General features: G+C 43.5%; 1 pseudogene; it reads right to left on the reverse strand.

The window, feature by feature from the left end:
- Positions 1-179: 179 nt before the first annotated feature.
- On the reverse strand, positions 180-5844 carry LOC115129654 (aldehyde oxidase 1-like; annotated as a pseudogene).
- Positions 5845-11450: the final 5606 nt, after the last annotated feature.

Below are 11450 nucleotides of genomic sequence, written 5' to 3' on the forward strand. Positions count from 1 at the left end.
GACAGCAAAAGTGTAGGCTTATTCTGTAATTTGATATTTAAAGTAGTGCAGTTAGTGTTATTTATCATTATTCAGCTAAATATAGAATTACAATGTTAGTAACATTTTATGATTAGGTATTATTCCTGATGGCAGTGATCAATACCTCATTGATTGACAAATCATAATGTTATTTTAATTCAGGGAATATTCAAAACCTATGGTTGGAATGATCCTGGTTTGCTGGCTGGAATCTGGAAAAGAACAATAGTTGACATTACTCTTGAGTAGTAAGTTGGATTTCAAACAGTCAAGGCTCCCATGTGAATAAGATACAGTACATTGAACTGGTGACCTCCCGGTTCCATTTCCCTCCCTACCCCTTCTCCTTGTCTCTAACTATTTTATGGAAGCAGTATGAAAACTCCTTATTCAAATTGGCAAATATTGATGGGTTAGGGTCAAGTATTATGGGTTGGGGTAGGGAGCGAATTGAGACCGGCTGGTGGTATCGCCTTACCTTCTGAGTAAAGGGGTTGTTACAGGCCAGACAGGTCCTCTCTGGGGTAGCAGGGCTTTCCAGGGTAAAGGGCCCCACTATACCAGCCTCTACCCGGGCTGCTGCCACCGCCTCTTTAATGGCGAAGAACACAGAGCTACCCAGGAACTGCACTGGCTTTCCGATGCCCTGTAGAGAAGAAGATTTACTTTTCCGTCAATTGAACTCGACAGAACATTCTTTACGGACTACTGTAGACACCAAAGGTCTTGGTTAGACTTGGTATTTACTTTTCCGTCAATTGAACTCGACAGAACATTCTTTACGGACTACTGTAGACACCAAAGGTCTTGGTTAGACTTGGTTAAAGGCTATAACTAGTTTGACTATAGTTTTTCCTGGTCCCACACACACACACACACCCTTCTCTCACCTTAGATGAGTAGATGGCATGTGGGTTGTCAGAGCCTGAAAGCAGGTAGACGTTGAACTGCAGTGGTATGTCACAGACAGCGGGGATCTTGTACTGGGACGGGCTACGTGTGTACAACACTCCAGAGGGAGAGAACCTCAGCTCCTCCATGGTGTACAGACCCAAACCCTGCATGCCCTCAATCTGGCCAATGTCTACAGATGGGTTGATCCTCCTTCCAATATCCATAACAATGTCTGTCTTCACAGTCTAGAAATGGGCAGAAGAAAACGTCAAATTCTGCATATTTAATAGTATGAAATGGTGAATACTGTATGTCCATCTGACTAGTACTGAAGATAAAAGGTAAAGTGTGTAACAATAGTAAATGCATGCAAGAGATACTGGTTGTGTAAGTGAGGTTACCCTGTAGTCTCCAGTGAGACAGTCGACCTCCACCTCACTGCAGCGGGCACCGTAGGTGTAGTAGGCACACGGCTGACCCTCCTGCTTCTCCCAGTCCAACATAAACATCAGCAGTTTATATTGTTATACAGTACATACACACAATGCTATCTACTGTAAATATATACATTAAAGATTTGTGTATCTTCCACATTAGGTAACAGTAGCCATATGTTACACATAGGCCCTACAGTCCTAAAAGTCAATGGTTTTGTATCTGCAATAGTGAAATAGAAGACAGTGTGTAAGGCTTCTATAAACTCATATGTGTAAGGTCTGCATGGAAATCTCTGAGGTATCCAGTAGCTGACAGACTGATCTTTTGGATGAATGCTTAGTTCACCTATTTTTCAGAACACAAACAGGTCATTTAGGACCATGTCGATATTCATGAACTGATTTATATCCCTCTGTTCTACTTAAATACATTTTGTCTTGGGAAGTGGACATCAATAGGAAATACCCAGGTCTGCCATGTGCCTTCTGGGTTCAGTTTCCTGGCAGGTTCCAGTCTTTGGAACAGGGTCTCACAGGCATCCTTAGGGACGAAACGAAAAATGGAAAAAAACATACCGGTTGAATATGACTGAATGATTGGTTGAATATCCATACTAACAGGCCAACAGGAAAATATCCACATCAGCACCAACTGATCTGGGATCAGGCTAGCTGGGGAGATCCCAGGCAATACTGTACCTTCACAGGCCATGCCATTGGCATCCTTGCCAAAGGAGGCGGCGGAGGGGCAGGTGTTGGGGACAGCACTGGTGTTGGTCTCTGTGATGTGGATGAGAGAGGCGGGGATGTGCAGCTCTGTACTCGCCACCTGGAGGTATTGATGAATTGATTGAATGTAAAAAGTACATACGGCCAAGTAGAAGCGGTACACATTTATGGAATAGTTACATAGTTAGTACAGAATGTGTACTACAATCATTATTTCACTCCAACTAGTCAAGCTAAGTGAGAAGGTATTGTACCTTCCTGTTGCATTTTAGGGTGTATTCCCTGGCCCATCTCTGTTCCACCATGACTGACTAAAACAGAACCATCCTTGTAGATGTGTACCAGAGATGCAGCCTGTCTCACAGACACACACACAAAAAAAATATAAAACCTTTATTTTATTGATTAATTATGTACAGTTGAAGTCGAAAGTTTACATACACTTAGATTGGAGTCATTAAAACTCGTTTTTCAACCACACACACACATTTCTTGTTAACAAACTATAGTTTTGGCAAGTCGGTTAGGACATCTACTTTGTGCATGACACAAGTCATTTTTCCAACAATTGTTAAGACAGATTATTTCACTTATAATTCACTGCATCACAATTCCAGTGGGTCAGAAGTTTACATACACTAAGTTGACATAACTTGAAAGGCCGCTCAGCAAGGAAAAAGCCACTGCTCCAAAACCGGCATAAAAAAGCCAGACTACGGTTTGCAACTGCACATGGGGACAAAGATTGTACTTTTTGGAAAAATGTCCTCTGGTCTGATGAAACAAAAATAGAACTGTTTGGCCATGATGACCATTGTTTGGTTTGGAGGAAAAAGGGGGAGGCTTGTAAGCCTATGAACACCATCCCAACTGGGAAGCACGGGGGTGGCAGCATTCATGTTGTGAGGGTGCTTTGCTGCAGGAGGGACTGGTGCACTTCACAAAATAGATGGCATCATGTCGATATATTGAAGCAACATCTCAAGACATCAGTCAGAAAGTTAAAGCTTGGTCACAAATGGGTCTTCCAAATGGACAATGAACCCAAGCATACTTCCAAAGTTGTGTCAAAATGGCTTAAGGACAACCAAGTCAAGGTATTGGAGTGGCCATCACAAAGCCCTGACCTCAATCCTATAGACAATTTGTGGGCAGAACTGAAAAAGCGTGAGCGAGCAAGGAGGCCTACAAACCCGACTCAGTTACACCAGCTCTGCCAGGAGGAATGGGCCAAAATTCACCCAACTTATTGTGGGAAGCTTGTGGAAGGCTACCCAAAACGTTTGACCTAAGTTAAACAATGTAAAGGCCATGCTACCAAATACTAATTGAGCGTATGTAAACTTCTGACCCACTGGGAATGTGATGAAAGAAATAAAAGCTGAAGTAAATCATTCTCTCTACTATTATTCTGACATTTCACATTATTTTAATAAAGTGGTGATCTTAACTGACCTAAGACAGGGAATTTTTACTGATTTGACAGTGCAAAGGCAAAGCTAACCTGGTTAAGGAAGCCGTCTGAGAATGCGATGCCATACTTAATGGGTATCGTGGCCATGCCTCTCTTCTTCCAGCGGTTCTGCTGGTTAAACTGGGCGATGGATTTGCGTCTGCTGCAGTAGTCAGACTTCTCCCTACATTCGTCCCAGCAACGCAGGAGGTTCTTAGGATCAAACTCAAACTTGTAATGTGTCAGGGACACCTCCTTGTACATGTTTATCTCACGGATCTGCTCAAGAAGGAGAAAATATTTAAGGAGAACTGTATTATAAAGTGTGTAATAAAGTGTATACAGTACTTTATGAAATCTATAAGGTATTTATAGCACATTGATTTTATAGCATATTCAGCTATTCATCCATCTTAATAATCTCCGACATCATCCGTTTTTGAATAGACTTAATTTAAGTATGTCTGTCATGAGACTACCCACTTTGAGAGATTTTTGTTAATATCAATTAGATTTCTCAATATAAGGCACTGGTACCACCCATTCTATTATCATAGAAATATAATTAACTAGATCCTATTCATATGGCTTTCCTCCCTGTCCCCATTATCCTCTCTGACCCCTAACCTCTTCAGCATTGCAGCCCAACTTCATGGCCACGTAATGTTTTTTTTTTTACCTTTATTTAACTAGTCAAGTCAGTTAAGAACAAATACTTATTTTCAATGACGGCCTAGGAACAGTGGGTTAACTGCCTTGTTCAGGGGCAGAATGACATATTTTTACCTTGTCAGCTGGGGGATTCCATCTTGCAACCTTTCTGTTACTAGTCCAACGCTCTAACCACTAGACTACCTGCCGTGTCATTGATCATGTTCTCAGTGACCAGCATGCTATGGAGCCCGCTGAAGGCTCGGAACACCGTGTTGGGGGGCAGGTTGGTTTTACATGCCACCGAGCGACCGCGAAGGTTGGGCATGTTGTACGCGTGGTCCAGGTGAAGGAGAATCTTCTCTATTACCTGGAGAAAGGGAGGGGGCAAAGAGCTCAGACACTGCCTATGACAAGCATAGAGACAGCGTCTGGTAATAGATTTCAAGGATGACTTGGGACTTGGGGTTAAGAAGTGAATGGTGAAAGGCAGAGGAAGAGTGACTCACCAACAAAGACTCATCTGCAGTGTTTCCAGAGTTGGCATAATATTGTAGGTCAGCAGGCATTATCCTCCCATCGTTCATAAAGCCCACCTGGAGACATTAACACATTATCAGTCAAATCTACAGTACCACTTAGAGATCCCTCAAATGCTCTGACAGTCAGTCACATCACAAAGCCATAAGAGGGGGAGCACCTGGTGTTTGCCCAGGACAGGTTGGCGGGCCCCAGTGATCAGTATTTCCTCTCCTCTCTCCCGAACACAACGCACGGCCCGACCAGTCCTGGGTCGAGAGATCAGAACAGGCTGGGATTCAAACAAACACATCAATGATGGTTTTGGATTCACAGAGTACCATTGCATTTGGGTTAAATATGTAAAATATCATTAGATCAAGTCATACACTGGGGCAGAAAGAAGGACTGTTTCTCAATAGCCTTCTCAACAGTTAACACTAGGCCTGGCAGATCCTCATTGCCGATCTTCACTACAGCCGCCCCTCTCTTAGCCTGCTTCCTGGTGTCAGCCACCACTGCACACACCATGTGGCCCACGCATGACACCTGAGGAACAGAGACGTACATAAACCTGGCAATAACATTTGTGAACATAGTATTAACTAACAGGCATGCATCTGTGTGAGAATGGCCTTCAAACAAGACCAAACGTATGTGGACACCTGCTCGTCGAACATCTCATTCCAAAATCATGGGCATTAATATGGAGTTGGTCCTCCCCTTTGCTCATATAACAGCCGCCACTCTTCTGGGAAGTCTTTCCACTAGATGTTGGAACATTGCTGCGGGGACTTGCTTCCATTCAGCCACAAGATCATTAGTGAGGTCCGGCACTGATGTTGGGCGATTAGGTCTGGCTCGCAGTCGGCGTTCCAATTTATCCCAAAGGTTTTTGATGAGGTCAGGGCTCTGTGCAGTCCAGTCAAGTTCTTCCACACAGATCTCGACATACCATTTATGTGCAGACCTTGCTTTGTGCACAGGGGCATTGTCTTGCTGAAACAGGAAAGGGCCAACCCAAACTGTTGCCACAAAGTTGGAAGCACAGAATCTTTACAGTCAGCATTCTCCTGGCATCCACCAAATCCAGATTAGTCCGTTGGACTGCCAGATTGTGAAGCGTGATTCATCACTCCAGAGAATGCGTTTCCACTGCTCCAGAGTCCAATGTCGATGAGCTTCACACCACTCCAGCCGACGCTTGGTATTGAGCACGGTGATCTTAGGCTTGTGTGCAGCTGCTCGGCCATGGAAACTCATTTCATGAAGCTCCCGGCAACGTTGCTTCCAGAGGCAGTTTGGAAGTCGGTAGTGAGTGTTGCAACCAAGGACAGATAATTTTTTACGCGATGTGCGCTTTAGCACTAGGTGGTCCCGTTCTGTGAGCTTATGTAGCCTAAGATTTCGCGGCTGAGCCATTGTTGCTCCTAAACATTTCCACTTCACAATAACAGTGCTTACAGTTGACTGGGGCAGCTCTAGCAGGGCAGAAATTTGAAGAACCGACTTGTTGGAAAGGTGGCATCTTCTGAAGGTGCCACATTGAAAGTCACTGAGCTCTTCAGTGCCAATATTTGTCTATGGAGATTACATGGCTGTGTGTTCGATTTTACACACCTATCAGCAATGGGTGTGGCTGAAATAGCAGAATCCACCAATTTGAAGGGGTGTCTACATACCTTTGTATATACACAGTATAGTGTACACGGTAAGGTGAATAAACTGCATGGCTACTCAGTTCCAGTGTGACAACACACACACACACACATTTTAACTGTTGGCTGTGGATAAAGGGTTCTATTGGATTTTTAGAATTCAATATTTATTAGGGATGATGATTCAGCACATTGCAGCCAAATGAACATCTTAAGATTCCTCATTAAAATGAGAGGTAGAATTGGTGATTATCTGAATGATTGGGACTCACTGTATGGTCTACAGCAGGGGTATACAACAGGCGGACCGTGGGCCAAAACTGGCCTGCAAGTGACTTGTTTTTCGGGAAAATAAAAATATATTTTAAGGTAGGAAATCTGTTCCCAAGTATTCCCACAAATACAAAGAGAGACGTGATCGTGTCTCAATGTAACCAAGGTATGAAATGGCTATGCTATTTTCAAATACATTTTGAAATGTAGTTTTGTGCCAACAAAAAAGGGGCCACATATCTGTCCAAAAAAATATTTCCTGAGATTTCTTACTGTATATCTCCTACATTTTATTAAAATAAATTCATTAGGCCTTAATCTATGGATTTCACATGACTGAGAATACAGATATGCATCTGTTGGTCACAGATACCTTAAACAAATGGTAGGGACGTGGATCAGAAAACCTGTCCGTATCTGGGTGACCACCATTTGCCTCGTGCAGGGCAAAGCATATATTTCGCATAGAGTTGATCAGGCTGTTGATTGTGGCCTGTGGAATGTTGTCCCACTCCTCTTCAATGGCTGGATATGGGCAGGAACTCGAACGCGCTGTTGTGCACGTCGATCCAGAGGATCCAAAACAGGCTCAATGGGTGACATGTCTGGTGAGTATACAGTCCAAGGAAGGACATTTTCAGGAATTGTGTGCAGATCCTAGTGACATGGGGCTGTGCATTATCATGCTGAAACATGAGGTGATGGCGGCAGATGAATGGCAAAACAATGGGTCTCAGGATCTCGTCACAGTACCTCTCTGCATCACCACGTGCTCTCACCACTGGTGTCCCCCAGGGCTCTGTTCTAGGCCCTCTCCTATTCTCGCTATACACCAAGTCACTTGGCTCTGTCATAACCTCACATGGTCTCTCCTATCATTGCTATGCAGACGACACACAATTAATCTTCTCCTTTCCCCCTTCTGACGACCAGGTGGCGAATCGCATCTCTGCATGTCTGGCAGACATATCAGTGTGGATGACGGATCATCACCTCAAGCTGAACCTCGGCAAGACGGAGCTGCTCTTCCTCCCGGGGAAGGACTGCCCGTTCCATGATCTCGCCATCACGGTTGACAACTCCATTGTGTCCTCCTCCCAGAGCGCTAAGAACCTTGGCGTGATCCTGGACAACACCCTGTCGTTCTCAAATAACATCAAGGCGGTGGCCCGTTCCTGTAGGTTCTTGCTCTACAACATCCGCAGAGTACGACCCTGCCTCACACAGGAAGCGGCGCAGGTCCTAATCCAGGCACTTGTCATCTCCCGTCTGGATTACTGCAACTCGCTGTTGGCTGGGCTCCCTGCCTGTGCCATTAAACCCCTACAGCTCATCCAGAACGCCGCAGCCCGTCTGGTGTTCAACCTTCCCAAGTTCTCTCACGTCACCCCGCTCCTCCGCTCTCTCCACTGGCTTCCAGTTGAAGCTCGCATCCGCTACAAGACCATGGTGCTTGCCTACGGAGCTGTGAGGGGAACGGCACCTCAGTACCTCCAGGCTCTGATCAGGCCCTACACCCAAACAAGGGCACTGCGTTCATCCACCTCTGGCCTGCTCGCCTCCCTACCACTGAGGAAGTACAGTTCCCGCTCAGCCCAGTCAAAACTGTTCGCTGCTCTGGCCCCCCAATGGTGGAACAAACTCCCTCACGACGCCAGGACAGCGGAGTCAATCACCACCTTCCGGAGACACCTGAAACCCCACCTCTTTAAGGAATACCTAGGATAGGATAAAGTAATCCTTCTCACCCCCTTAAAAGATTTAGATGCACTATTGTAAAGTGGCAGTTCCACTGGATGTCATAAGGTGAACGCACCAATTTGTAAGTCGCTCTGGATAAGAGCGTCTGCTAAATGACTTAAATGTAAATGTAAATGTAATGCATTCAAATTGCCATTGATAAAATGCAATTGTGTTCGTTGTCCGTAGCTTATGTCTGCCCATACCATAACCCCACCGCCACCATGGGGCACTCTGTTCACAATGTTGACATCAGCAAACCACTCACCCACACATACACACGGTCTGAGGTTGTGAGGCCAGTTGGACATACTAAATTCTCTAAAATGATGTTGGAGGCAGCTTATGGTAGAGAAATGAACATTCAATTATCTGGCAACAGCACTGCTGGACATTGCTGCAGTCAGCATGCCAATTGCACGCTCTCAAAACTTGAGACATCTGTGGCACTGTGTTGTGTGACAAAACTGCACTTTTTAGAGTGGCCTTTTATTGTCCCAGAACAAGGTGCACCTGCGTAATGATCATGCTGTTTAATCAGCTGCTTGATATGCCACACCTGTCATGTGGATGGATTATCTTGGCAAAGGAGAAATACTGCCTAACAGGGAGTAACCACATTTCTGCTTAAAATCTGAGAGAAATAAGGTTTTTGTGCATATGGAACCTTTCTGGGATCTTTTGTTTCAGCTCATGAAAAAAACACTAGATGTTGCGTTTACATTTTTGTTCAGTATACATTACATTGTCCAGCTCCTTTTAATATTTCAGATGTGTGTATAAAAAAAAACTCCACGTATGCCAGAGATGGGCCTACACATTTTGCATTGGGGTGGAGAGAAAAATATGCAATTTTACAGCAAATTTTCTGCATTCTAGCAGATTTTGCCATAGGTTAGAGGCAAATGTTTGCCGTTTTTAACATGATAACTGATGATCAATGGACCCCACACAGGTCTGTAATTCGACCATGCTTACTACAAGTTTAGATAGCTGGCCGATACACTAACTTACCAACCTAAAAAGAAATTAGCTGACATGGACTAATTGTGTGACTGCTTATGCATAACCCAATTTCTAAATGGCACCTTGTGTATTCTATTGTTCTAACTCTAAACAGTAAGTTTTGAACCAGAATGAGTTCCAACTGTTTTTTGTTTTTAATAAAGGGGGACTAGGACGAGAATATACCATTCCCCCAGTCGAATTAGAGTTGATGATAACGCACAGACCGCCATAACCTACAGAACTTGACAATAAAATGCAGTATTAAGCCATAGAATGCCTTGATTGGCCAGTGAGTGGCCAAGCCCTCTTCACACCTACAACTTGTTTATTCATCGTGCCACCACTAGCTATTGCGCTCACAATTCCGGCTGTGAAAATAGCACAAATATTTCTGACACCCTCCGACCTATAGCGCTACCGCTAGTGCTTAGATCTACCATTTCTTTAGGTTTGTTAAAAAAGAGAACTGTATGTTACCAACTAAAACAGTTGTTTGTGAGGAAACCTATCCATGAATCCTTTACAATGTTCCCCAGGACTCACAGGATGTTAGAGTGTGGTCTGGTGCTGGTGACCAGGACCAGGTGGAGCTCTTTGTCTGTCTTGGGGATGTCATCACGGTAAACAGCCTCTCCAGTAGCAGAAAGCTGAGCGGTGCATGATAGGCCGACCTACTGGGTCAGGCACCGTCAAGGAATATAATAGTATATAATAGTATATAATATAATAGTATATGCCACTTAGCATACATTTTTTTATCCAATGTGATTTAAAGTACAGCGAGTGATCGATGGATACATTTTCAGTATGTGATCAATGCAGAAATTCAACCTACAGCGTTACCAACTGAGGAGACACTCTGCTTAGGCTAGACAATCTATCAGTATCCATTTTTCCACAAACCAATGATTTTAACGGATTTATTATGCAGCCAATCCTAATCCTAAGGAAAGTGCACACTCACAGTGACATGCCATGGAACTCTCTGATAGGCCGTAACATTATTGTCACACCTCAAACTCTGGACCTGCTTGGGGGACAAAAAACACTTACAAAATCAGAGCTTCACTCTAGGCTACCCATAAAGTGTGGATTTCTATAAGCTACTGACTGCACAATCAGTTGGTTATAGGCTACACAACATCTATCTGTTTTTCTTTAGGATAAATATTCATCAGAATATAATCATAATTACTCAAATATATGGTACACTATATCATTAATATCAATGTAAATAGTTCATTTAATTTATGTGCCTCACGTCTGATCTATATTTTTTTCAGCAAGGAAAGCATACACCCCTCTCCGAGGTAAGACAGTAACATACTCTCTGGGTCTGCATTGTTTTCAGTTTTTCGGTCATTCTTAGAGAGCAGGCCTGAGGCCTACATCCAGTATATTTGGTACAAACACAGACGACGGGAAGTAATCATTGGTCAACAATAACATTAGCAGACAGTTTTGTAGAGGAACGGTAGGTAGTAGGCTAAAGTTAGGCAAAGTGCTACAACTTAAACCAACGTACAGCTAATGCACAACACAATAATACAGTCAATTATTTACCTTTTTACCGTTGACATAGAAACACAAGCATTCGGTTTCTTTATTCTCACTCATTTTCCTTTCATTTGCGCATTAAAGTCCAGTGTTGACTGTTTCTGCAACTACTCAATAATCATCCAGTGACCTCACGCGCTTCCTTAACGAAAGCAAATTCAGCTGCGTTCCTGACGTTTTGTAGAACTTTTCACCTAGTAGTTGATCTACAACAGTCCTCTAAACCAGTTGATAATTACTGGTTTTAAATCAATACTATAGTCAGAGGAGAGAGTACATTTGGGGTGCATAGCCTACTGTAACTTGACTCCACCTCCCAATGTTAATGTTGTGTAACAACTGCACTCTTAATTCAATCAACACTAACCGATACAGTGCCAATAAAGGATTAAGACATTTCGATGAATGACAACATCTTGGTATCGTATCGTGCCCTAAATGGAAAAATAACCTATTAAATGTTATTTTGTTTGTATAACTTTGACCAAATAGAATGAAACTATGCACTTC

This window comes from Oncorhynchus nerka, linkage group LG5 (assembly GCF_034236695.1).
Source record: "Oncorhynchus nerka isolate Pitt River linkage group LG5, Oner_Uvic_2.0, whole genome shotgun sequence".
Lineage (NCBI taxonomy): Eukaryota > Metazoa > Chordata > Actinopteri > Salmoniformes > Salmonidae > Oncorhynchus > Oncorhynchus nerka.